Below are 26,264 nucleotides of genomic sequence, written 5' to 3'. Positions count from 1 at the left end.
CCATACTGCCCTTTTCCTGTAGGATCTTTGTGGTAGTGGGGGCTGGTAGCATGGCAGCTCAATAGATGACTGGATTGGGCACCTAATTTCTGCTTGGAGAGCACAGATTAGAAATTCTAGATAGGTAATCTGTCCATGTAGATTGGTCATTTTTTTTACAAAGAGGACAGTATCCAAGTTTGAAAAGAGTACTGCAAAAGACAGCTGTAAAACAAGTATTACACTGAACTAAGCCGTTCATTCTGAAATAAAATAAAACATAATCACAATCTCAAGCACACTTACTCTAAATGTCTTATTGGTATTCTTGGTTTATAGTTATATAATTCTCTTGCCATTAGGGCACGGGCTGCTATCTTCCTCCTTTCTATTCACCCTCTGCTTCCTTCACAAGCAGCCAGCAGCTCCTCCCACAACCTCTGGGAATTTGAAATGCAATGGAAGCAATTCAAACTGCCTCTCTTTTTTCTACTCACCCTCTGTTTCCTTCACTGCTTCATTAACCCTCTAAAAGGATGCAAATGACCAGCTGTCTGCAAGGAACATAAATCCTTCCATTCCCCACCATCCAGCCAGAGCTGAAGAAGCTTATTGGATGAGAAGCAAAACATCTTCAAAGGAAAAAAACAACAAGAAGTCCAGCACTTTTGGGACAACCATGACCTGGATGACTGAGAATCTCTACAGACTTTTATTTCAATCATAATATTTTATTTGCTGGATTTATTTCCTGAGAGATTGGGTTGAGAGGAAATGCCAGAGCCAATCTTTCCACTTTCTTTTCATCCCTGACCCTCCTTTGTCCTAGCCCATTCCTTAAAGTACTATACCATCTGGCTCTGCTAAGATTAATTTATTTAAAAGAATATTTTAATAGTAATGTATTACAGGAAAGAAGAATTGGAGAATGGCTCCAAAGTCTTCTGTGCAATAAAAATTTGCAATATTTGGTTAACATGTTCATAATTCAAAATTTGCAAATACTTCTTTTCTTAGGAGATATCACTTGTACAGCCTTCTTTCCATTTATCACTTGCTTGCTTGATTGTCAGATCTTTATTATCTATTAATCTGCTTGCTTCATCCAAAACCCTACAGATAATTATGAGCAGACATTGGTTATTCAAATGAAATTGTGCTATCCTGAAGAGAACACCATTTTCCCAAGCATTTTGAAATATCCATGCCAGATACTATTAGGCTATAAAAATCTTTTTTTAAAACTTTTGGAGATATGCCAACCAACTATAATTTGAAGATATGCTAAAAAAAATCAACAAAATTGAATTTTAATCAAATAAAAATGTGATTGAATTTACACATCATTATACACTTGAAGTCTCAGAAATGGTGCTTTGAGGTTCCTAAAGGAAAAAAGAATCATTTATATCAGTGTTATCCCATTTATAGCCCTAAGAATGCATGCATCTTTGAAGAAGACATGCTAGGACTGGTAGTCAAAAAATAAGAAAACTGGGCTATGACTGTGTGATTAAAGGGGCAGAATTTTTTTTATTAAAGGAATAGAATTTCAATCATAGGATTGTGGTTGCTTTCTTGATTTATTGAAGAAAGCAACCACAAATGGCCCTGCTTTGAACTTTTCAGTGTACTTCCCTGTGCCCCTTTGAAAATAACTGGAAAATTGTTATTTTTAGTAAGGTAAAAAACGGAAATCAATTAAATGTTACAGGAAGAATGCATTGATTCTTTTACATCAACCTAATGTTAATTGTTTTAATATTTACTCATCTAAACCAAAACAATTATTCCTGACCTCCATTTCCTATTCTAGGGAAATCCTAGAATTGCATATTTGCCACCCCAAGGTCAAAGATGACTCATGATTCAAAAAAAAGATAGTGGCCTTTAACTTTTCTCTAGTTTAAGGTGAAGTGCATGCTTATAGAACCAGTTGTTAAACCCATTGCAGCTGGATTTCCGGTGGATATCACGGTGAGAACAGCTTGGAAATTACCGGGCTCTGTCAAGCCCCATGAAATCCAATAGGCAACTGCTGTCGGGAGACCCTACAGAGTCAGAGCTGCCTTGTAGTGATGGCAAAGAAAGGAGAGGTGCTTTGTGGACCATGAGATACTTGCAATTTCCTCGTTAGATCAGAAGCAAGCTCTCTTGAGCAGCAGCAGGGATGATGGCCATTTTTGACAGTCACAAGCTGGGACAACTGGGACCAAAAGATTTGTGCTAGAGTGGTGCATGGGCAGAGCACTGGAACTGGGTGAGATTATATCCAACTCTTACTTCAAAGACCTGATTCAAATGTAAGAATTTTTAAAAGTAATCCCCAAGTGCTAAGGAATCAGCAAGCAGACACATGGAGAAGTTTAGAGATTGAAAATTAAAAAGCAAAAGAATGCCCAAAGGAAGCTTTAAAATATAGAAAGCCTGGAGTAAAGCTAAACAACTTGAAAGATAATTTTTGGGAGGAACTATCTTTTTTATTTGTATTTTTAAACCCTGGATCTATTGGAAAATCAGCTGTTTTTGACATACTATTTAATGCTGAAACTTGGAAGGAGTGCCATCTACTGGAAGAAGAGGAGCATTACAGTGTGAGAACGTGCAGTGAAAGTGAAGGAATGTCTAATACACATAACAGAAGTAAACAGAGCAGGGAAAGCAGCCTGGTCTTTACTTTATCTCAGAAGGCGATTTGGATATTTTGAATTACTGAGTGAGTTTCACTCCCCTCTTGAAGATTTTAAAGACGAATTAAATTGCTAATGACTAAATTCTATCCAAACTGGTTATTGGACTGGAGGACTTGAAAAACTGGAGAAAACATAGTGGACTAACGTGGATTTGGGCTACTAATGTTGTTTGACAGAATATCAGATTAGGCAAAAGAAGAAAAGTGATAGAAGAAAAGAGAAAAGAGGAAAATTAAATAAGACCTTAAAATTTGGACAATTGGGAAGACAAATAATTGGAAAATTAAAAGACTGTAAAATACTAAAGATTTTTAAAATCTATAAATTTAGGGGATTTGGAGACATAACTATGAGATTAATAACTGGCTCTATGGAAGTGTTTAAATATTGAGACATAGGAACTATAGAGGTATATGGAGTAATTTTTATTGAGTAATTTTTATTGGATTGTAATAAAATGGATTACCAGGGGATAATAGAGGGATAGGAAGAAATAAGCGAGTTAAAATATATTGTGAATCTCAAACTTTTAAGGATTAGAAATTGTGGGAATTTTGAGATATAATCCTGGGATCGACTGAGTTGAAAGTATGGTAGAAAAATGAGTAATTTTTAAAATATTAAATATAAGTGATTTAATAAGGGATAATAAATACATGATGAAAAGCAATGTTAATTATATATAAATGAACTAATGGAAAAATAATAAAGAACTATAAAGAGAGAATAGTACTGTTGAAAAGCAATGTTAATTATATTTAAATGAACTAATGGAAAAATAATAAAGAACTATAAAGAGAGAATAGTACTGTTGAAAAGCAATGTTAATTATATTTAAATGAACTAATGGAAAAATAATAAAGAACTATAAAGAGAGAATAGTACTGTTGAAGTTGGAAGATTATGATTATATATACTTATTTGTATTATCATTGTTAGCATTGTTTAAAAAGGACATTGACCCAGTCAATGCACGGTCCACAAAATATGTATGCTATGAAAGGAAAGCTGAAAATAAAACATGAAATTAAAAAAAACCTGGTTGCTGCCCACCATTGCTAACATCCCTTTATTTCTTTTTAAAAAAAAAATAAACTGTATTAATTTTACAATTAAAACAGACAAACAACATGTACATAAATGTGAAAAAGAAAAAAGAAACAAAAAAGAAAAGTAGAAAGAAAAATCAGAAAACAATTAAAAACACTTTCGTCCTCGACAGTTTGTGGGACCTTATTTTCAACCTTATTTTATACCCTCAATACAACTGATCGTGTGAATATCTATCTATCTATCTATCTGTCTATCTATCTATCTATCTATCTATCTATCTATCTATCTATCTATCTATCTATCAATGTTTTCTTAAGTTTTCACGGGTACTTACATGTATGGTATTCAGCTTTGTTCAGGTATGTATTGTGAATACAGAAGCCTGATGATGGCAAATGAAATTCTGCTGAAACATTGCTACAGCTTTAAAAGCACAACTATAATGACATGGGAAACTACCTGAACAAAGCTGAATACCATATCTCACTATTACAATTATAACATATCTTCTTTTGCCCTTTATTGTTTAATCAATCTTTGTTCTATCCATTCGTACCAGCAATTCCAGCTGTCATAGTGCATTGATATATCTTTTCCTTTTAATGCCAAAGTTAATTGTCCATCTATGCACAATTTGCTATTTTTTCCCCTTTATTTCAAAGACCATGTTCAGCTGTGCAATTCCTGCATTTTCTGTTATAAAATCTTCCCAGAATTTTCTCTAATCCTAGCAAACATTATAGTACAATAAATTCAAATATTCCTTGAGTAACAAACCTCATTCCCTATAGTTAATTTTCAGGCAATTTCACGCTGACTTGGAAAAAATATTGTCTATATTGGAAATTCACTTATCTATAAGAATTTTGCCAAAGAATTCTACCATGAGAACTGTAGACTAAGAAGACTTAGCTTAAAAAAAAAAAAAAAAACATTCTCCCCAGTCGTATACCAAGATAGCTAAACTAAACCTATTTAATAAAAAAAGTTTGATTTGTGGCTACAGCAAAGAGCCACATAGGTTTCAGTCTGTCATTTTTCTTTCTTTCTGGTTTTATAGAATTGAAGGATAGACATACGGTACTATTTCCTTTGATGCAACTCAAGACAACAATATTGAAGTACAAAGGAATACAAAATTGATAACATGTTTTTCCTCCCTTTCCCTCTCTTTTATTAAACACTCTGCTTGTTTCCCCTTTAGGTTTGATTATCAGGATCTGTATGCCTGTGGAACATTAAAAAGGTTGCTTTGTTTAACGGAATGTTCCCAAAAGTACACATAGCAAAACAGCTTGGAAGTGAACTGTAGAAACTTATGCATAATGGATTGTGGCTTTTTTCCATCTAACAAAAGCTCAATTCCTAAAGGTAAACATAACATTCCTTTCCCTGTTCTGCTTACTAAAACACAATAAAAATCAATATGAATAAGCTAGATGCTTGGCTCCAGAGAATGACCTATATGATACAAACCTCATTCCCCAAAACTCAGGCTGTGAACAGGATGCCAATTCCTCTAATATTGAGAGATTTCATCCCTCCAAAAAAAAAGAAAGAAAAGAAACAGAACACAAGAACTCCACCACAAACATCTAGAAATAAACTATGCTATACTGTCTTTGTATAATTATAAATCTTGTTCAAGCTTATATCTTTGATGAGTTGCATGGGGCTATCAAAGTTGGATAGTTAGATATTCTGAGAAACTATAAAGAAAAATATTAATGGCAAATGAATGCTAAATAAGCTGTAGGAAACAGTGTTCTGCAATCAGCTTTCTTATCTCCTTAGCTTTTCCTCAAAACAATGAATATCATTAGATATTTTCAGACAAGCTACAGTATATAATCCATTTTCATCTCCTATTTTTTCCCTGTATAGGAAAATAACTAAAGGAGGAGGAGAGATTGTCTTCAAGGGCACATTTCTGTCTATTAGTCAAAAGTAAATCTACATGAAATGCCTGAAGATCACATCTAACTATAAAATTTTGCTGACAACTTGTTCTTTTGGGCTAATGCTAAACAGGCTTTAGGGATTTGAATTGACACTTGGTTCAAAATACAGATACTGTGGTGCATTTGTGTGTTGGTTATGACATCAGGGCAAATATGGAATAGAGATGCAAACTATACTGGACGAGGCTGTACTTTTCTGGCAGACCAGATTAAAAATGTAGATGTTTACCTGAGCAATTATGGCTCATGGGTAAGCTTGCATATTTCTCTCTGCAACCTTCTGCAATCCTTATTGGAAAAGAAAGGAACAGATACACATGCCTCACTGACATGTAGATTTTATTACTGCAACATGGTATTTGCAATTGTCCTTGAAGGAGTTATTTAGAAACTTACAGCAGATATAAAATACTCTGTGCAAATCAATGCGCTCTGAATGGTATTGGCTTTCTAATTTTCTAAAATGCTTTCCACAAGAAATAGGAGTCTGTATTTCTTTCACACATGGCTTTAAAAATTCTTTTCTTAAATTTCATCTGGTTGGGGGCGGGGGGGTTGACAGTGCATTTTTTAAGAGCAATTTATTCTAGTGGCAGTGGCAAGTGTGTTGATGTTTTTCATACTGGAAACTTCTTTTTTAAAAAAACAAATTTTATTGATTTTAACAACAAACAAACAAAACAAAACATCATTAGACATTAAAAACATAAAACCTCTTTCCATTATAAATCTTTACAAGGCAGGTAACACATTATTTTATATCACAGTCTTCTAATTTATCCCATTTCCATGTAGACACGTAAATTCCCTTTAACAAATTTCACATTATTTCTCTTTACTTTTATTCAGTCACATTTCTTTTCTAATTTATCTGCTATTCAATCATCACATTTATATTTTCCTCTGGCTCGTTTACAGTTGTTCTCATCTGGCCTTCCTCCGAGATTTTATTAATTTTCAATTATACACACACACATAAAGCACAAAAAACATAAAACTTCCTTTTAGAAAGTAACTTGGCCCCAGATTACCTCTTTTTGTATGGACTTCAATTAAATTCATGCTCTTCTTATATACCATTACCTATCTTGTTTACCATTCTATATCTTCTATATAACTCCTCCCCACTTATATATTTCATCTTGCTTTAAAACAATATTTTTATATCTTTTGTCCATTTTTTCATTTACATCTATCTCATTCCCAATATAAAAAAAGAATAATTTCTCCTGAAATCACTAATCAGAGTATGATGCCTTTCTATCATTCCCCTAAATTGAAATTTGAAATAACACCTAAGTCCCAATCTGATTCTGCTTAGTACATTCTACTATTTCAAAAACAAATACTACAGTAATAAATCTATAATAATCAACACATTAGCCCATTAAACTCTATAATTAAACTAATATTTTAAACATTTCCTTTAATATTTTATTAAAACTTAAAATCATTCATTATTAAACATTTTAACATTGTACCTTAATATTTTAATCTTTTATTAAATCTTATAAAATTCTAATTTTCTATTTTTAATACAAATACAACTGCTACAATACTATCATGTATACTATGCAGAATCTCCTTTTTTTTAAAAAAGAATCATACATTACCCTTTGTCCCTAAAAAAAATTTTTTTCCCCATCTTGTTTTATACCTTTATAACTTTTTCCCCCCTTTTCCCTTTCTTGCTTGGCCCACCTAGACTTTTTACCCACTCCTCTCCAAACCTCTGCCTTCTTGGTTTGCCCTTTCTGTTGCATTCTTCTTTCCTTTTGCTTTCTAGCATTATATTGTTTTTGCATCTTATTTTTCTCTTTCATAGATATTTTTTTATGTCTTAAGTCCTTCCTTTTCCCTCCTCTCTTTCTCCTTTCTTTCTTAATCACACTATTTAATTCATTAAAAATGGCTTCTTCTTCCTCCGCTTCTTCCAGCTGTTGTTTAATTTGCTGACACATAGCAAGCGCCATATCTAGAAAACAAAGGGCTTCTCCCATAGCGTCCTTGCCTTCTTTCCTTATTTTTAGATATTGTTTTTTTAGTTCATCGAGAGGTAAAGCCATTATAAACTTTTTCTTCTTTTCCTGTATCCTCTTCTTGTTATTAAGCCAATCAAATATTTTCAAACTTAAAACAATTCCTCAAAATCCCAAAGTCCCAAAGTCATCAAACAGTCCAGGCAAAGCACAAACTTCTTCCTTTTACAGTTTCTCTTCCTGGAGTAAAGTCAATTAGGGAAAAAAACCCAATCTGTATTTTAAATCTTTTTTGCAGGTAGCTTCTAATCTCTTTATCTTCAAAGCATCTCCTCCAACAAAGTCTTAAAATAATTTCTTTTTTCCAAGCCTCTCCCTTCCCACTTGTAACAAAGGGCTTTAAATTTTTACCTTCTGTTAGAGAGCAGATTTTCCATGTCCATTTGTTAGTTCCATAAGGGAGGGAGAGTAACTTTCTCTTTCAACACTTTGCTTCGCCACTGAAAACCTCCATTAGAAACATTGTAGCGTCCAAAAAGAATAGTAATTTTCCAGGTGTTAGATATCTTCTTAAAGTCCCAGTTCAGCCAAGAAAAACTTTCATTTTAAAACTTCCTTCTTCTTCCTCCTGCACATTCTTAATCCAGTTGCAGGCTTCTTCGTGGCAGCCATTGAGACCGCTGCTCCACCGCCTTGAGAAAAGGGGGTTATTACCGGCTGGGGAGGAGGTCTGCGATACCCCTCAACCCCTGTCCGGATCCCCCCCTATCTTCAGCTACCCCAACAGGACAGCCTTATCCTCCAGATCCGTTAGGATCGGAGGCACCAAGATGGCTAGCACAGCAGGGATCGCGGAGAAACGCGAATCCCTGCTGTCACCAAAGCCTGGCAAACCGGAAGACCCATACTGGAAACTTCTGAGTATTCTGTAACTTGTCTGGGTTATCCTAGTTAACATGGTACTACTTGGAGTTTAGCTGAAAGGCAGGGAGGCTGCCAATACTGCACATTTTAATGTATCAGGTCTTAATTAAAGCAAAAACGGTCTTCAAAATCTTCTTGGACAAAATGTTTAAAAAACAAATTGGATGAAATAAAGAAGAACACAGAGGCTAGACAGCATATAGACAATTAAATTTTGTTTTTCCAGCTTGCTAAGCTTTACTTAACATAAGCTTTACTGCTATTATATTTGCTTTAGTCTGCTTTTTATTGACCTCCCATTCTTATTGTATTTCAGTTATGTTATTCTTATTCTAAGACATCTAAATGATCCTTGTTTATGGTTAAAAGAAATAAAAATAAAAATATTTAAATAAATACTTCCTATTCAGTGGATTAAAAATATCTAATAGATACTGTATTTATTAGAGATTGACTAAATTACAATATCATCTTTTAGAAATGTGTTCCAAAAACCTAAAATGAACAGCACATTAATGAAGAAAGAAGGAATATTGATTTATGCTGCTGCTGTATATAATTCCTTTTTGTATCTCAATAATTGAGAGAAAACTGATAGTTTTATCAAGGTCTTGAAAGACTTGTATAAAATATTTCAGGCAAAAATTTAAAAAAAATGGATCTAAACCTGCTCCACATTAACAGAATGATTCTGTTCACTTGATTGTATCCATTTCTAATCCAATCTGTGCATGTTCTTTCTTTGGGTTCAGTAAGATCTAAACCAGGGGTGTCAAACTTACAACGTCACGGTGGCCAGCTTTTTTTCTACTTTGCTAAACCAGGTATGGGCATGGTCAGCCGTGACACATCCAGCCCATGGGCCAGGAGTTTGATAGACCTGATCTAAACAATGATAGAGAGAGACCTGCTTCAATACCAAAAAGTATGTTTGTCAATTAAATAGTTGAATAGATCACTTCAAGACTTATGTATCATTGCAAATTGATATGCATAAAGAAATAAATAATGCATCACTCTCAACAAATTTACAAGAACATGTTAACACAGTTTACATTTTGACAGTTGCCACATTTGTTGCAATAATTATCATTCTCAGCTGAAAGAAATGTTCTATCTCTGAATGAAATTGTTCTCGGTTCACTGACAGCTAAAATCCTTTAACTTAAGTTATTAGAATTAGCCAAGCAATTTAACAGTATTTCAGCAATTCCCTTTGTGATAATTATCACAACAGAATATGATACAACAAATTCACCCAGGCACACAAATTCCAGAATTCTAGTTATATTTTATCATTTTATACTTTGCAGTATAATTATAGATTATTCATAATTTATAAGCATAACTATAATTATGTACATAAGATTATGGTTGTGTACTTTATATTTTTAATTTATAGTTAATTAAAAGAGATGTTCTTCTATAAGTTAGTGGGTAGGCCTGCAGTGTCTTTGTATGAAAACAGCCTTGTGCATAGCAGAATCATTTAGTCTTGAAAATATATTTTAAGAGCAAGTTCTGCTTTAAGATATACAAAAAAATATAATGGAGCAGATTGATTACATACTTTGATTGAGGAAATATTCTGTGCTACATAGTTATATTAATTTATTCAAAAGAAATTCCTAATGTTTTAGTAAAACAGGAAATAATTATCTAGCTTTGTATAGTCATTGCTGGTTGGCAGTGGTTCTCCAGTGTTGTTGTTTTCAAATTACCCGCAGATTCCAAGGATTGAACCTAAAAGCTTCACCATTTGTAGTGACACTGCAGAAGTTTGCTGATGAATTAGAACAATGTTTCTGTCAGAGTTCCAAGTAATACACCCATAGCAAACAAAACTCCGAGGCAGTAGATTCCTCAAAGAATAGTTTTATTAGACATATTATAGCTGCACAGTTCTGGTGAAAACCAACTCTGAAGGTTCCCGTGATTTTCACCTAATTAAAAATAAAAGGTTTTTTGTATATAAAATAATTGGCTAGCATTCAAAAAATAAATATATGATTGATAAAAAAAAAGTTTTTCCCCTTTCCCAAAGAATCAGTCACATTGTCCAATCAAGGTGCCATTTGGTTGCCTATTAACGTCACTCCTCCTCTCCCTGGCCATCTGGGAGAATATCCTTGGTTCCCAGGAGAAAGTATTCTGTTTTGGCGACAAAACCCCAGCTACTCTATTCCCCTCTCCCTATCCCTCAGCTCCAGTGTGGCAACCCTGAAACTTCAAAATGGCTTCAGTTAGGTCAGCTTCAGGGTTGACAGTTTCTCCACCTTGTCTACTGGAAAATAAATGGACTTCAAGTTGAAGTCCACCCATCTTCCAGCGGACAAGGTTAAGAAACATGGAATTAGAATTATGGTTCACTTTTTTGGTGAGCATGTTTAAAATGGGAAATCTATACCCATGTGTAGAAAGGGGCACTCTTAACAAGTTTTTGAAATGAAGTGACCTAGCAAGCTTTGTATTGTAAATTCCTCCACACACTGGCTTTAGAAAGAATGTCTTAGCAAACTTTCTGGACTGTACAATCCTGAGATGGGATCATCTTAACTCTTTTGCAAGCTAAATTGTATAACAATTAAGCTAAAAGGTCTCCATGATGGGATAGGTCACCAGCTTAGAGCAAGCACAGAGCTCCCAAGCTATTGGCAAGACCATCAGCCCATCTCCAGGTACTCCTGTAAGAGAAGATCCCCTATTTAAAATAGCTCTGGCAGAAAATCATCTGTTGACATTTGTGATGAAATAACTGATCAGAAGTGTAACCACATCATCTCCAGGTATTATTGTTTATACTCTCTGTCCCTTAAGAAAAGTATTCAAAGGTGGCAATAACCTCCCTCCCCCCTCAACTCTGAATCATCTCATAAACCTGTGAAAGTGCTGTATAATTGTTAACTACAGTTCATTTGCTACTCTTTGAGGCTATTTTTTTTCACTTTTCTATAATATTTATTCAACAAATCCCTTTTTGGTATTTCACCCTGGTTGAGATTTATTATCTTTGAATCCAACAAGCACATCATCTACCAGCTGGTTACCTGGCCAACACATCATTCAAGGCACACATTTTCCCACTGAGTTGCAACCATATCTATGTATTTTCCCTTAGCAATAGGAATGTAATACCAGTTAAAGACAATTTACTTGATTTGATCCTTACCTTTTTTTGTTCTGGCCTAAATATTGCTTCTTCAGATTGGGTAAGGTTAATTATATTTGTTATTTTGCTACTTTGCCTCTCTTTGATGAATCTCATTCTCTGCTCTGTATCTGTAACATCAGGAGAATTAATGACCCACTTTGCTGCCTGAAGATGAATGAGCCATTGTAAAGCAATTTATGTGCTATAAATGCTACAAAATGATTAACCATGATTATCATTCTGCAGCATTCTTTTATAATATGAATTTGATTGAGAAGAGTTGTCGGGGATCATATAATTTGTCTGAAACCTTCTTCTCTGATGATGCCCATCTGGGCATTTTTAAACTTTAAAAATACACATTATTCCTCCCTTTACCTCATCATTCAGTAATGTTGCCTTAATCTGTATCTCTAAGGGGAGGAATTCTGTCAAAACAATCTTAATCACTAGTTTACAGCAACAATGTATTTTGGTTGTCTTCCTTTGTTATTCAGCCTAATAGCTGGAATATTTTGTGTTATTCCACCCTGAAAAGTTTCCCTGTAATCTTTTCTTCATATGTTCTGATTTTAGGGTTACATTTACAAATTTTGGCTGTAAGGCATCCATTTTGATAACAAAAGTTATCCCTGAAATTGCACTTTCAGGGACACTCATAAAAATATAGATCTATTTTTCTCTATTTGGGACACGTGGGCTTTTCCATTTCATTGTCTCTCAATTTGTCATGTTTATAAATCACAGTCTTATGCCTTTTACCCAGAAATAAATCCTAACCAACTCAGTGTGGGAGTTACAACTTTGAAGAGATGAATAGAAAATGTAAAATGTACCAAGATCATATATATTTATCTGGCCATTTTAGCATTTTATCAAAGTGAGCATATACATTCACCTTTCACCTTTCAAAACAGATTTTGGAATCATTTGAAACTGCATCTATCATTTGGAAATGGAGTAATTTTGGAAGTACTCCTAAATAGAACCAGTTGGTGATATGATAATGATACTTAGTGCAAACCATTGAGTAGTCTGTAGTTAGAATTGGGATTCATTGATTGCATTGCAGTATTAAAGTGTGAGTTTAGACCTAATGAGGAAACATTCAAATACCTGTTTTCCTTGAACATCTTCATCATCATCAAGCTATTAGCCTATCACTGCAGGGCTTAGTAGAGTGAAGCATTTGAATCGTTTTTGTAAATAGCCTCAGTATGCTCTTTGGTATGATTATTACATTTATGTTGTGGAATAAGTTACAACACTGCAATTCAGTGAAATACTCAACTGAACTAATCTAAATTATCTTTTAATAACACCATTTATGGCTCTTTATAATGTTATTTAATCATGACTTGCAACACTCATTTTTCTTGCAAATACACAAATATAAGGTACCGGCAACCTTTTCCTCAGAATTACGCAGATTTTAATGTAGTTAACAACCATATCTTTTTATTTTTAGTAGTTAAGATATAAAAGTTTCAGATGTTTGGTTACTATTCAAAAGAAAATGATCTTAAGGGAACCCAGTAATATAATATAATTTGAAAAAAAAGACTAAGTCAAATTTATTATTTACTATGTTTGTAGCTCTTTTGTTGTTGTTTCTTAATATTATTTTGCTGATCTTCTGAGGAACATATTTTATGTTAAATGTGTGAGAAGTCTTTTTTGTGAACATTTCATATATACTGTATCACTCACAGCATTTCATACTTCTTTTATTTAGCATATCTCTCTCTTCATGTTGGCTAGAATTTCTAATAAAAATGGAATTCTGAAAGAAGATCAGTCTCCTTAAGATACTTTGCCCATCTTTTTCTCCCTTCTTGTTTTCCCTCTTCCCTTCCTATTCATAATTATTGCTTTCTTTCTCCCAGATTCTTTACCTCCAACTAATTTTTTCTATATCAAGCAAGTAAAGAAAAACAACAAAGACAATGAACAGAATTGCTGAATCACTGGATGGGGCAGAAAAAATGTATTGAGATTAAAAGGCTCCATTCTCTTCTAATAATTCCCTCTTCTGTCTAGGTTAAATCTTACCTAAAAATTAGTATTTGCCTGGGGGTAATGTTTCATGCTGAAAAAGTACAGATTTGGATAAATGCCAAGACAGGAAAGTTCTGTCTTTTTTAGATAACCTATCCTTGAGCTTGAAACATAAAAAGAAAGAAAAACAGTGGTTGGTTTTACAATCTCTACTCTAAATTTTGACTAATGTGTTTTCTGTCAGGCTGAGAGATTTTCCTTCCACCTGCCCACCCAAAATTGATTTTTTTTTATTTTTAGGATACTGGGGTCTTTTTATTTAATTATAAGACTGGCAAAGTCACATCTGGACTTTCTTTTTTTTAAGTTTTAAAAACAATTTTATTTACAAATTTAAAAACGTACAATTTCAAAAATACAGAAACAATAATAAGACATAGTTTTTTACATTTGTTGTCGAATTTGGTGAGTCCTAAAAATCATTATTGGCTAGTACTAGTCACATATTCACATCTTATCACATCCTAAGTACTAAATAATTCACAATATATTCAATTTATTTTCACATTGGATTATAACCACTCTTCTATTATTAATACATTCATGTTTTTTAACTAATAAACACAAAAATATTATAAATAGCTAATACTAATAATAGTAGTAACAAAGAAAGGAAGATTTAAAGCCTTTAATTGTACCTAATATATTATGAATTGCTGGATATAATTTGTATCTTAGGTTCATTTATATGTTTCCCCTTTTATTGTCTACCTACTTATGCCATTTATCCCATATCCACTAATAATCTGTATCCTCTTTCCCATTAATTTTAAGCATAAGCCTCTCCAGTTGGGCATATTCATATGTTTTCTGAATAACAACTTGTATTGGTGGTGCATTTGGGTTTTTCCAATATTGTGCTAGTGAGATATGTGCCACAGTTAATAAATGGATGGTCAGATATTTTACTTTATTGGGGTAGTCCTCTTTAATCATTCCCAACAAAAATAGTTCCGGTTTCAACTCCAGCCCACTCTATAATTTCTTCTATCCACATTTTTATTTTTAATCAATATTTCTTTATCTCAGGACAAGTCCACTATGAATGAAAGTATGTACCAAATTTCCCTTTATATTTCCAACAGCAAGGACTGGCTGTTGGAAATATTTTGGCCAATCTGGAGTGCGCCAGATGCCATTTGTACATCATTTTGTATAAATTCTCCTTGTGGGCTACTGATTTGGTTAGTGTCAAATTTTTCTGCCAGATTTTTTTTCCCCGTCAACCAGATCAATGCTATAACTAAAGTTTTTTTCCCAAGCCAACGTGGGACCTTTCACAATTTTCTCGGCCATTTCCTATTCTAATAAATAATTATATAATTTGGAAATTGAGCTTTTCTCAGGATTTAGAAGTATTTTATCCAAATATGTATCTTTTACTTCAATTCCATATTCTTTTACCTCCTTGTTGTATCTCAATTTTATTTGAAAATATGACCAATTATCAATAGCTATCTCTTTTAATTCTAATTCCTTTTTCGTTTTAATTCTTCCCTTGCTATCTAATATTTGGTAGTATTTAAGTTTTTTACTGATGTCCATCGTGTTTAAATGGAACATTGCCTCTATTGTTGAGAACCACCTTGGGATTTTAGTGTAATGATTCTTTTTTATTTCAGTCCAAACCTTAATTAAAGACTTTCAGAATACATGTCTGGTAAAATATAAATTGTTTTTACTATTCGGGTTCCATAAAAATGCATGCCAGCCTAGCTGTAAATCATGTCCCTCCAATTGTAAAATCCTATTATTCCTTAAGTTAATCCAATCTTTTATCCACACTAATGCTGCTGCTCTATAATATGTCTCCCAGACCGGTAGTCCGAATCCACCCCTGCTTTTATTATCTTGTAAATAAATTTTTTTATCCTTACTTTTTTCTTTGCCCAGATAAATTTCATTACAATTTTATCTAAATCCTTAAAGAATTTTTTTGTCCAGCAATATTGGGATTGTTTGAAATAAATATAATATTTTAGGTAGAACATTCATTTTGATTGTCGCTATTCTACCTAATAATGAAATTTGCATCTTATTCCAATTTTCCAAGTCCTTTCCAATCTGTTTCAGTAATTTAATATAATTATCCTCTCGCAGATTTAATGTTCTAACTCTTAACCATATTCCTAAATATTTAATTTTCTTTACAATTTGTAATCCCATCTTTTCTTCCATTTTTTTTGCTTACTATTTGTTATGTTTTTAACTAACATTTTGGTTTTTTCCTTACTAATTTTTAATCCTGCTAATTTACCGAATTTGTCTATTTCATTTAGTAGAACTGGTCCTGAGCCTATTGGGTCTTCTATGAAAAAAACCTTATCATCTGCGAAGGCTTGTAATTTATATTCTTGGTTTTTAATTTTAATTCCTTTAATTTCCTTATTTAATCTAATTCTATCCAGCAAAGTTTCCAAAATAGTTATAAAAAGCAGAGGTGAAAGCGGACATCCCTGTCTGACCCACTTCCTTATCTCTAGTGATTTGGTAATTTCTCCGTTTAATAATACATTGGCCTTTTGTGTGGCATAGATTGCATTCAACATTTTTATGAAATTATCTCCAAAATCCATCAAATTAATCTGCTTTTTCATAAAGTCCCAATTTAAATTGTCAAAGGCCTTTTGTGCATCCAGGAAGACCAAAGCCATTTGGCTTCCAGGATGCTTTTCATAATATTCCAATATATCCATTATTGTTCTTGTGTTATATCTGATTTGCCTCATGGGAAGAAATCCATTTTGATCCCGGTGGATTTTATTACTAAGCATTTTCTTTAATCTTTCCACCATTACTGCCATAAAAATTTTGTAGTCTGTGTTTAAAAGGGATATTGGTCTGTAATTCTTTGTTTGGTTGGCGTTGTGTCCTCTTTCGGAATTAATGTTATGTGGGCCTCCTTCCAAGATTCTGGTATTTTAGCATCCAGTAATACCTCATTGCAAATCTCTAATAATATTATCTCTAATATATCATCTATTTCTTTGTATAGCTCATTTGGTAACACATCTGGGCCTGGCGTTTTATTTCTTTTTTGTTTTTGAATTGCATCTTTAACTCGTCTAAAGTTATTTCTTTGTTCAACATCTTTTTGTCCTCTGATATTGGATAGGGAATTCCTTCTTTCAAGTATTCTTCTATTTTATTTAAGTCAACTGCTTCCTGTTTATAAAGATCTTTAAGTACTCTCTTACAATTTCCTTGTTTTTCTCCTGGTCTGTCTCTATTATTCCATTTTTATCCTGTAATTGATATATCATTCTTTTCTGATTTTCTTTTCTTAATTTATATGCCAGCCACCTTCCGGGTTTGTTTGCATGTTCAAAATAGTTTTGTTTTGTATATAATAATTTTAATTAGTTCCTCTTGATCTAAAATATTCATCTCATGATTAGCTGATGCTAGTTCATTTCTGATATACTCATTTCCCAGGGTTTCCATTTGCTTATTTTCCAATTGCTCTATCCTTTTTGATGAAGCTTTCTGCTTCCTCTCTCTTTCCTTGTTTCTATTTGCTATATAAGTTATCGATATTCCCCTTAAATATGCCTTCATTGTATCCCATAGGTTCTGCAATGAGGTATCCTGTTTTTTATTAAATTTGAAAAAGCTGATCAATTCTTCCTTAACTTTTTGAATATATTCTTTCTCTCGGGGATTAAGTGTCCATCTGCCTTTTTAATAATGACTATTTTTCCATATTATCTGTATTGGGCTGTGGTCTGCCCATGTGTTAACTAAAATTTTTAAATCCTGAATCTCTTTATATAGCTCACTATTTACTGAGGCCATATCTATTCTGGACCATGATTTGTGTGGACTGGAGTAGAAAGTGAATTGGGTTCCTTTTCTCCACACATCCACTAATTCTAATTCTTCAACCATCTCTATAAATTTCTTAGGCAATGTCTTCCGTTTCTTAAATTGTCTTTGTTCACAAGCATAATCTTGTCTATTATCTGTTATTGCATTATAATCTCCTATTATGCAAATTCTTGGGTTTCCAAATTCTATTAATTTTTCATATAGGTTTTTGTAAAATTCACTCTGGTTTTTATTGGGGCAATATATCCCCACAATAATGTCTTATTTTGTATTACCACTTCTACCATTACTATTCTTCCCAATTCATCTTTGTATATAAATTCTAAGGCTATTTCTTCTTTTGTATATAATACTACCCCTCTTTTTTTTCTTTCGTCAATGTTGCATACATTTTCCCCAACTTTTTGTTTAATAGGTACCCTTTATCTCTATTCTTTATATGAATCTCTTGAATACATATTATATCCGCTTTTTGTTTTTCTAGCTTAAAGAATATTCTTTTTCTCTTAGCTGGGTCATTTAACCCATTAATATTTATAGATATCAAATTAACTCCTTTATCCATTCCTTTCTTACTTCTATCCTTCAATATTTTGACTTCTCGTCCTCACTCCTATTTCTTCTCTTCCCAACATCTCCTTATCTCCTTGCCTCTCCTTCTCCTTCCCCCTCCCCCTGTTTCTGGGTTGTTGCTCTTCTTGGCTCGGAGTTTCATGCTCATCTGTGCTGCTCAGTTCTTCCTCTGTTCCTCCTATTTGGTCGAAGAATTATTGAGCTTTGGTTAAGTTATCTATTCTCACCCTTTTTTCCTTCCATATTGTTAGTATACCCTCTGGGATAATCCATCTGAAAGATATATTTTTTTTGTTTAAATAATTTGTGAGAAATCAATAGTCTTTCCTTTGTTTGCGAATTCTTCTCGACACCTGTTTTAGAACAATCACTTCTCTACCTTTGTATTTTATTCCTTCATCTCTCGTAACTCTATAAATTATATCCTTCACTCGCCTCCTTGCAAATCTAATATGCACTTCTCTAGGGAGTCTTTGCTATCTCGTGTAGCTCATGTATACACTGTATATGTCGTCCAGCTCATTCACCATCTCATCCCTATCTCTGTTCAGAAGCTCTGCCAACATCTCTGCCATCACCAATGCTAAATTCTCTTCCCTCTCTTCCTCCACATTCTGGAATCTAAGATAATAGGAGGCCTTGTCCATGTCAAGCTCAGTCAGGGTCTCATTGATCTCTTTATTCTGCTCCTTAATTGTTTGTTCCATGCCTTCTGATTTCTTTTCCATTCAATTGGCTTGTTCTTCAATCACTTTAATCTTCTCTTCATTTATTTTAATCAATTCTTGAATCTGTCCTATCTTTCCATCTAAATTTTTGACTTCACTTTTCATTTCCCCTAGCTCATTTTTTAGTTCTTCTTTTATTATTTCTCTTTCTGCTTTGCTTTCTGTGTGGTTTCTGGACATAGATTCCTGCAATGTCAACATCATGGTTTGATAAGTTAATAGAGTAGTTTGGACCAATTGTGTACTGGTTTGAGCTGTAGATTTTTCTGGTGCCAACATCCCTTCAATAGTTTTTTGGGTTGATGTTGCTGTGGGGGTGGATGGTGTTACTGCTGGTGTCAGTTTTCTTCCTACTTTAGAAATGGTGGTAGATGTACTGCTCATATCTTTAATAATTCTTTGTTGTTTCTCCACTATCCTAGCTATATTCTCCCAAATCGTATTGCCTACTACCATCAATTTTATCTATGTTTTGCAGTTCAATTTTTCTCAATTCTCTTAAATTTTTATATTATTATTTATCTGCTTAGTTTAATTCCTTAACACCGTTAGGTGAGGAGATTCTTATCAGTTAATTAGTTATGTTTTCAAACTTTCCAGTCCACTTTATTCATTATTACCCTGATTGTTCACTTCACGTTCTGTTAATATTATATCTAATATTAATAAATTCAATAAATCATCAATTCTTAGATCATCTAGCAGGTCAAAAATTATTCAACTATGTTTAAGTATATAACAGTGCTACAACCCCAATTACTTCTTTAAATTAATTACAATATTTCAATTAATATTACCTTAAATATATAATAGGAATTTCAATTTCTAATTAATATTTTTACATATATATATTTCAATAATTCATAGTATCTAATATAAGGAGGGTAGGAGAGAGAGAGGGAAAGAACAATTAATTATCTCATCTTTATATAAATCAATATATTAACATCATTAATCTATGGTCAATCAAATATATATAATGTGCAAAAGAAAAGAAAGATATAAAGATATAAAATATACTCCAAAGGAATTAAATATTACTTACTTAAGTTAATACCCATTTCCAAATAACCAATCAATCTTGTTTTCTTATTAATTAAATATATACTTTAAGTAAATAGAAAGTGTGATTGTACCATTCCAATCACTTTTTTTTGGGGGGGGGGGGAGAGCAAAACAAACACTCAGTGAAGAGAGGATTTACAATCTCCTTTTTTCCTAGTGTTTCCTTAATAATCCAATTATATCCAGAGATAGGTTCGAGTCTTAATTCTCAGTTCTCAGTTCTCAATTCTCAGTTCTCAATTCTCAGTTCGGTCTGGTACCTCTGCCACTTTACTTCACTCTCCCTATCACAATGTCTGCCTCCACAAAATGCACTGTCACTCCTCTGATCGCTTACAAAAGTCTCAAAGTTTCACAATTCTTCTCCACTGTAGAATATTCTCTGCGATGTATTCTGTGACTAGAGATGCAAAACTTTCTTCATCAATAGAAACTCTTCTTTTCTTTCCTTTCCACTTCCTTTTTAAAAACAATTTTCCACTTTATCCGGAGCTATAGGTAAACAGCTCACTCTTGCCGCCACTTTCCACTTTCCTCCTTCGGCTCCAGCACTTCACAGACATGTCAATTACCTTTCTGATTTATCCGTTAGTTATAATCCAACACTGATTCCTTTCAACCTCTTTCCCAAACTCCAAATTCGATCTCGTCTCTCCGCTTCCTACTCAAAGTTGTTTCATCGCATCTTTGGGCTGGCCTAGCTGGCTGGTTTCTTTTGCCCCGTGCTTCGGGCTCCCTTCTTCACCTCCAGGATTGCACTTCCCGTTTGACTCCAAGAGTTCTTCCTCACTTGAGTGATCCCACCAGGATCCAACTTCACCTCAAATGGCTGCCCAAGAGCAAAAATCCCAATGTAGGAGAGCAGATCAAGATTTTCCTACCTTGCCATGCTGCAACGTCACCAGAAGTCTCTGGACTTTCGTTAATCGTCACCATATACTTCAAATAAATACTCAGGCAATTCTGGAGGCAGGAGACAAGATGAAATTGCATTTGTTCAAGTGTTAAAGTAGAATTTTCCATCTTCTGACATATATTGTCATGTGAATAATGTGCAGTGTTTCAATGATAATGATGATGATGATGATGATGATGATGACGATGATGATGACACTCTTAGAAAAGTCACTGCCTCTATGACTAATTTTACTTGAGCTGTTGCAGGGGCCAGATACTTGGTTCCTATAGATCTATCTCCGCTACTAGGTATTATACAGAATTCTACCAGATATTTTGGTTCTCTCACCAAAGAGTACATTTAAGATTTCTTGCCAACAAAAAGTTTCTGCCAAAAAGTTTTATATGGAAGCATTTTCAATAAATTGTATTAGTTTGGTGGGTGGGAAAGTGGCATTATTTTGCCTATCACTATGCCATTTTGCCTTCTTTTGGATGCTGCTGCCTGTACATACTCAGTGCCAGCATTACCATTTCTGTGGAACACTTACCTATTTATTCCATGGTTCCTGGATAGAAACTGATAAGCCTTCTTCCCTGTTCTTCTTCCATTTGAGTGACAAGTCATAATGTAGTTGAAGGACATGGGTTTAACTGAGTATCACTGACTATATCCTTTCATTTGAAACTCACATGCTTCTGCAGCCATCCTTATTCACTGTCTTCTACTTCATACTCTCTAACAATTGACAAATTGCACACACAACAGAAAGAGCCAAGATAAAGTGGGATAGCATTTCCAACAAGTTTGCTCCTCAGTCCATGCCTCTATAACATGTATACAATATGCATGCAGTAAGTCTATTTTCGGGACATGGACCTAGTTCTCTTCTACAGGACAGAGAAATTGTATGATAGCTACTTACTTCTTGAACAACTTAAATGATGGCTAGAGATTCCATTTCAGCACCACTCAAAGTTGCCCAGATATTTTTCACCACATTGGTGATGTTTCATTTGCAGCAGGTCATTATGACTAGAAAGAGAAGTCTGGGACATCTGCCAATATTGGCCCTTAAGTCACCAGCCTTGTCACTTAGGCAGATATCACTAAATCAAAGATACAGTACAAATTGTCAGTATGTCTTTCTACCAAATGAAGAACTGGAGCAATACATGTAAATCCTAACACAAGGAAGAATCTATAGAATCTGCCCACCCCTTCCCCATTCACAGTAGGTTACAAATAATCCTATTTCTTTCCTGATTGGACTGATAACTGAAAGATGCCCCATAAAATTAGTTACATTCCAATCACTTTGGTATACATTTATCTGTACAAGATTCATTCTGGAGAATTTTATTTCAATTCTGGCTATTCCTAGTTCAGACACTTGTCTCATTTGTATGTGCAAACCAGTCTGCTATATAGATTTAGCTGCCTGTCACTTGAGGCTGTATTGGTGAACATGTTTAACACGTTTGCCTGACCTACTTTATTAACACAGATTTCTGAAAGATAAAACTGGAGTGAACCTCTGAGACAGACACTATTTTTACAGAGAGGCATCTGCAGGTAACAGCCTACACCCTAGCTGCTATTTGCACAGTCAGGATTAGTACTGTAATACTACAGGTGTCAGGGACAAAATGAAATTGACAAGTTAAACATGCAGCAAGACTGTGTTGGCCTTTTTAATTATTAGCACTTAGACCCTTCCTTGGGGAACAAATGTGTCAAGTCAGAATTATGCACAGGATTGGCTCATAGAACTTGAAGCATCTAGGGTTGGTTCCAGCCTGGACTCTTAAGAATGGCAGGTTGAGTGTTTTGTCTAGTGGTTAAAGCACTAATTTAGAAAGTGGGCAGGTATGAGTGAAGGCAAGTCTCACTTTAGCCATGAAAACCAGCTAGATAACTTTGGGCCATTTATTCTCTATCATTCTAACCTACCTCACATGCTTCTTGTTGTGGGGAAATATGAGGAGGAAGGTACATTGGATATGTTTGCTACCTTGAATTATTTGTAAAAGAAATATAAAAGCAGGATACAAATAAATAACCATGATACATGTCATTCTAGGAGAAAATCTAGATATCTTAAAGGGAGGAAAATGAGAGACAGAAACCCTAAAATATATGAAAAACAGTTGCAGGAATTGACTATGTCTAGTGTAATTAAAAGAAGGAGTAACATGATAGCAGTGTTCCAATATTTAAGGGATTGCTCCAAAGAAGAGTGAGGGGGGAGAGAGAAAGGATGGAAGTCAATCAAGGTGAGAAACAACCTAGAACTAAGGAGAAATTTCCTGACAATGAGAACAATTAATCAATAGAGCAAGTTGCCTCCAGAAGTTGTGGGTGCTCCAACACTGGAGCCTTTAAAGAAGATATTGGATAGCCATTTGTCTGAAATGGTATAGGGTTTCCTGCTGGAACAAAAGGTTGGACTAGAAAACCTCTATAGTCCCTTCCAATTCTGTTTGTTCTGTTATTCATTTTCCTTTATTTCCTAATGTTATAGAATTTGGAAAGTGAACCATGAAAATGTTCATATTATAGGCAAAGATCAGGCAGTTTCATGTTTTGGATACTTTATCTGGATTGGCTAATTAGTTCCAATTAGTTCCCAAATAATCTTTATATTATGTTGGGCTTAATTGGGTGGTATGAAAGAGCTGACTGTGGGAAACACAGGAATAGTGGGACTCTGTGATCATTTTTCTCAATTAATTTGACTTGTTCCTTACCATGGTACCACTGCTTCTGTCTTACTTTATATATTTGTAGTGTTTCAAAATAATCCCTATATTTTACATCTTGTCCAGATTTATTTACTGGGATCTCTGATAATTGTTCTGTAAAAGAATAATTTCCACGTGGCAATGACATACTAATTACATGGACTGCTATGCAGGCATGAGGAATTGGGGGTTGAGAGGGAAGAGAGAAAGAGAATGAGACAGATATATTGTAGTATTTATTGAACAAAGTTCAATTTACTCATGAGTAAAACTCTTATGTCTGTAACCTTTAACTGAGTGAAATGGTGCATCATAGAGCAAAGCAAAGCATTTTTTCAATCAAGCTACATCAAACAGGCTAATGTAAAGAATTGGAAAATCCCTTACTCCCACAGAAATGAAATTTGAGGAAGTTGTTACTTCTGCCATGTTCAGTATCACTGCTACACTGCTGCAGTCATATGACACACTCTTTTCAATATTCTCTGATAGCTTCCTGGTGATTTGTTCAATCCCTAGCTCTCTCTCCAGCTAGTAGCAGCAAACTATTTGCCATAAGGGAAAGGGAAGGGGAAGTGGGGAGGGAGAAGGGGGAAGGAGGAAGGAGGAAAAAGGGGAAAGGAAAAGAAAGGAAAGGAAAGGAAACGTTTTGATCCTTACCAGAAGTTTCCCATAAGAAAATACAATGGGTAAGCCAACAAAAGTCAGAAGTTGCTCCCTTTCCTACTGATTTTTTTTTTCTCACACTGGTTATTTTGTTTAAAAAAATAACAAAATATGTCTGAAATGATGACCCAATGGGTCATGGGTTGTAGTGCTGTATAAATATTTTACTGATAATAATTTCTCTTAGGCCAAAGCTTTTCCTGCAATAGATAAAATTGAAAATGTCTGTACAAGCAGTAGAATAGTCACTGTGGCCATAATAGTGCAACTATCTTGTATACTCCAGATTGGCCTTGTGTGCTAAAAATGTGCTAAAAATGTAGTCCCTTGGGAATACAGAAAAGCAAAATGAAAAAATAAAAGTGGGTAATGAAGGGGGAGCACAGACTAATATTGGCAGGCTAGAGAATGTTAACAGAATTTAATACACAGTAACGTGTATGAAATAATTTTTCCCATTATTTCACAATTATAACAGCCTTCTTCAGACAAACTGATCCAGGAGCTGCCAATATTCTATAGATGAATAATTGAGTCAGTCATTTGTACTTCTATAACTGTCTGATTTGGTACAGCAACCGAACAGGACAGCTACAGATTTCAACAGATAGGATTGCAGAAAAAACAATTGCAACCAACCTGCCTTTTATTGAGGATATGTATATTGCACAGGTCAGGAGGAGGGCTGAGAAAATATCTCCAGATTGCTTCACATCCTGGACATAAACTGTTTCAATTCCTTCCTTTGGGATGCCCATACATAGCATTGCACACCAAAACAATTAGGTGCAGAGAGAGTTTTTTCCCTTCTGTCATCACTCTGCTAAACACCTAATTGTCTTGTGTCTAAATATATTTTCTCATGTAATATGGCTGTATTACTATTGTAATCTTTTCTCCTCACTTCCCTAATTGGTATTATGTTTATTTTTATTATTCTGCTGTTTTGCATGTACACCGATAGCTTATGCGCCAGAGACAAATTCATTGTGTGTCTAATCACATGGCTAAATAAAATATTCTATTCTATTCTATTCTATTCTATTCTATTCTATAGATTTCACTGAAGACAGAAAGAAAGTATAATGTTGAATACTGAAGAATGAATGAAAAGCCAAATGAAAAGATGGGATTATTTGAAAGTAATGTAAAAAGTATAAAAATTTCTTAACATTCCTGATGTATGTTTCTAATGGTTGCATGCCAGAAACAAATATTGACATTTATTGTACATAAGGCCCGATGAAGAATGTTTTTGCATTGTTTTTCATATGTTCAGCCCTAACACTGAAAATATTCTCTACTAAACAATAGAAATGTCTCTGAAATTTTGAATATTTACTGAGAATACTTAGTTGTTTGTAAATAACATTTATTGGCAAATGCTAGAATCTCCTGACATTTCCCACTATGCCTATACAAATCTTTGAAACAAATGTCAATGTTTAACAAATTTCTGACATTTACCAAAGTGTATTTTCACAGATGTCTTCCTATAGGAAATATTTATATACCTCTGCAGATTAATCTTTAGTCAGTAAACTAGCAGCATGCCCACAGTTTTAGAAAAGACATTGACTCTGATGTTCTTAGGATTAGAGTTGCACTGATATTTAATTTATCCAGATGTAAATACAATTTTCTCAATGATTACTTTAATTTGCTTAAATAGAAATGAAAATACTTATAGGAGAAATGTGCAGTACTTTCAGGACTGCCATCTTAATCTTAAGATCTTACCACTAGTCCTAACATATGTGCATGTGAGCCACAGTGGCACAATGATTAGAGTGCAGTACTGCAAGATTCTTCTGCTAACTGCCAGCTGCCTGCAATTTGGCAAATCAAATCTCACCAGGCTCAAGGTTGACTTAGCCTTCCATCCTTCCAAGGTGGGTAAAATAAGGATTCATATTGTTGGGGACAATATGCTGACTCTGTAAACTGCTTAGAGAGGGCTGTAA

Source organism: Pseudonaja textilis, chromosome 2 (assembly GCF_049901715.1).
Source record: "Pseudonaja textilis isolate UNSWEBS1 chromosome 2, rPseTex1.2, whole genome shotgun sequence".
NCBI lineage: Eukaryota > Metazoa > Chordata > Lepidosauria > Squamata > Elapidae > Pseudonaja > Pseudonaja textilis.
Note: the sequence above shows the minus strand (reverse complement) of the source record.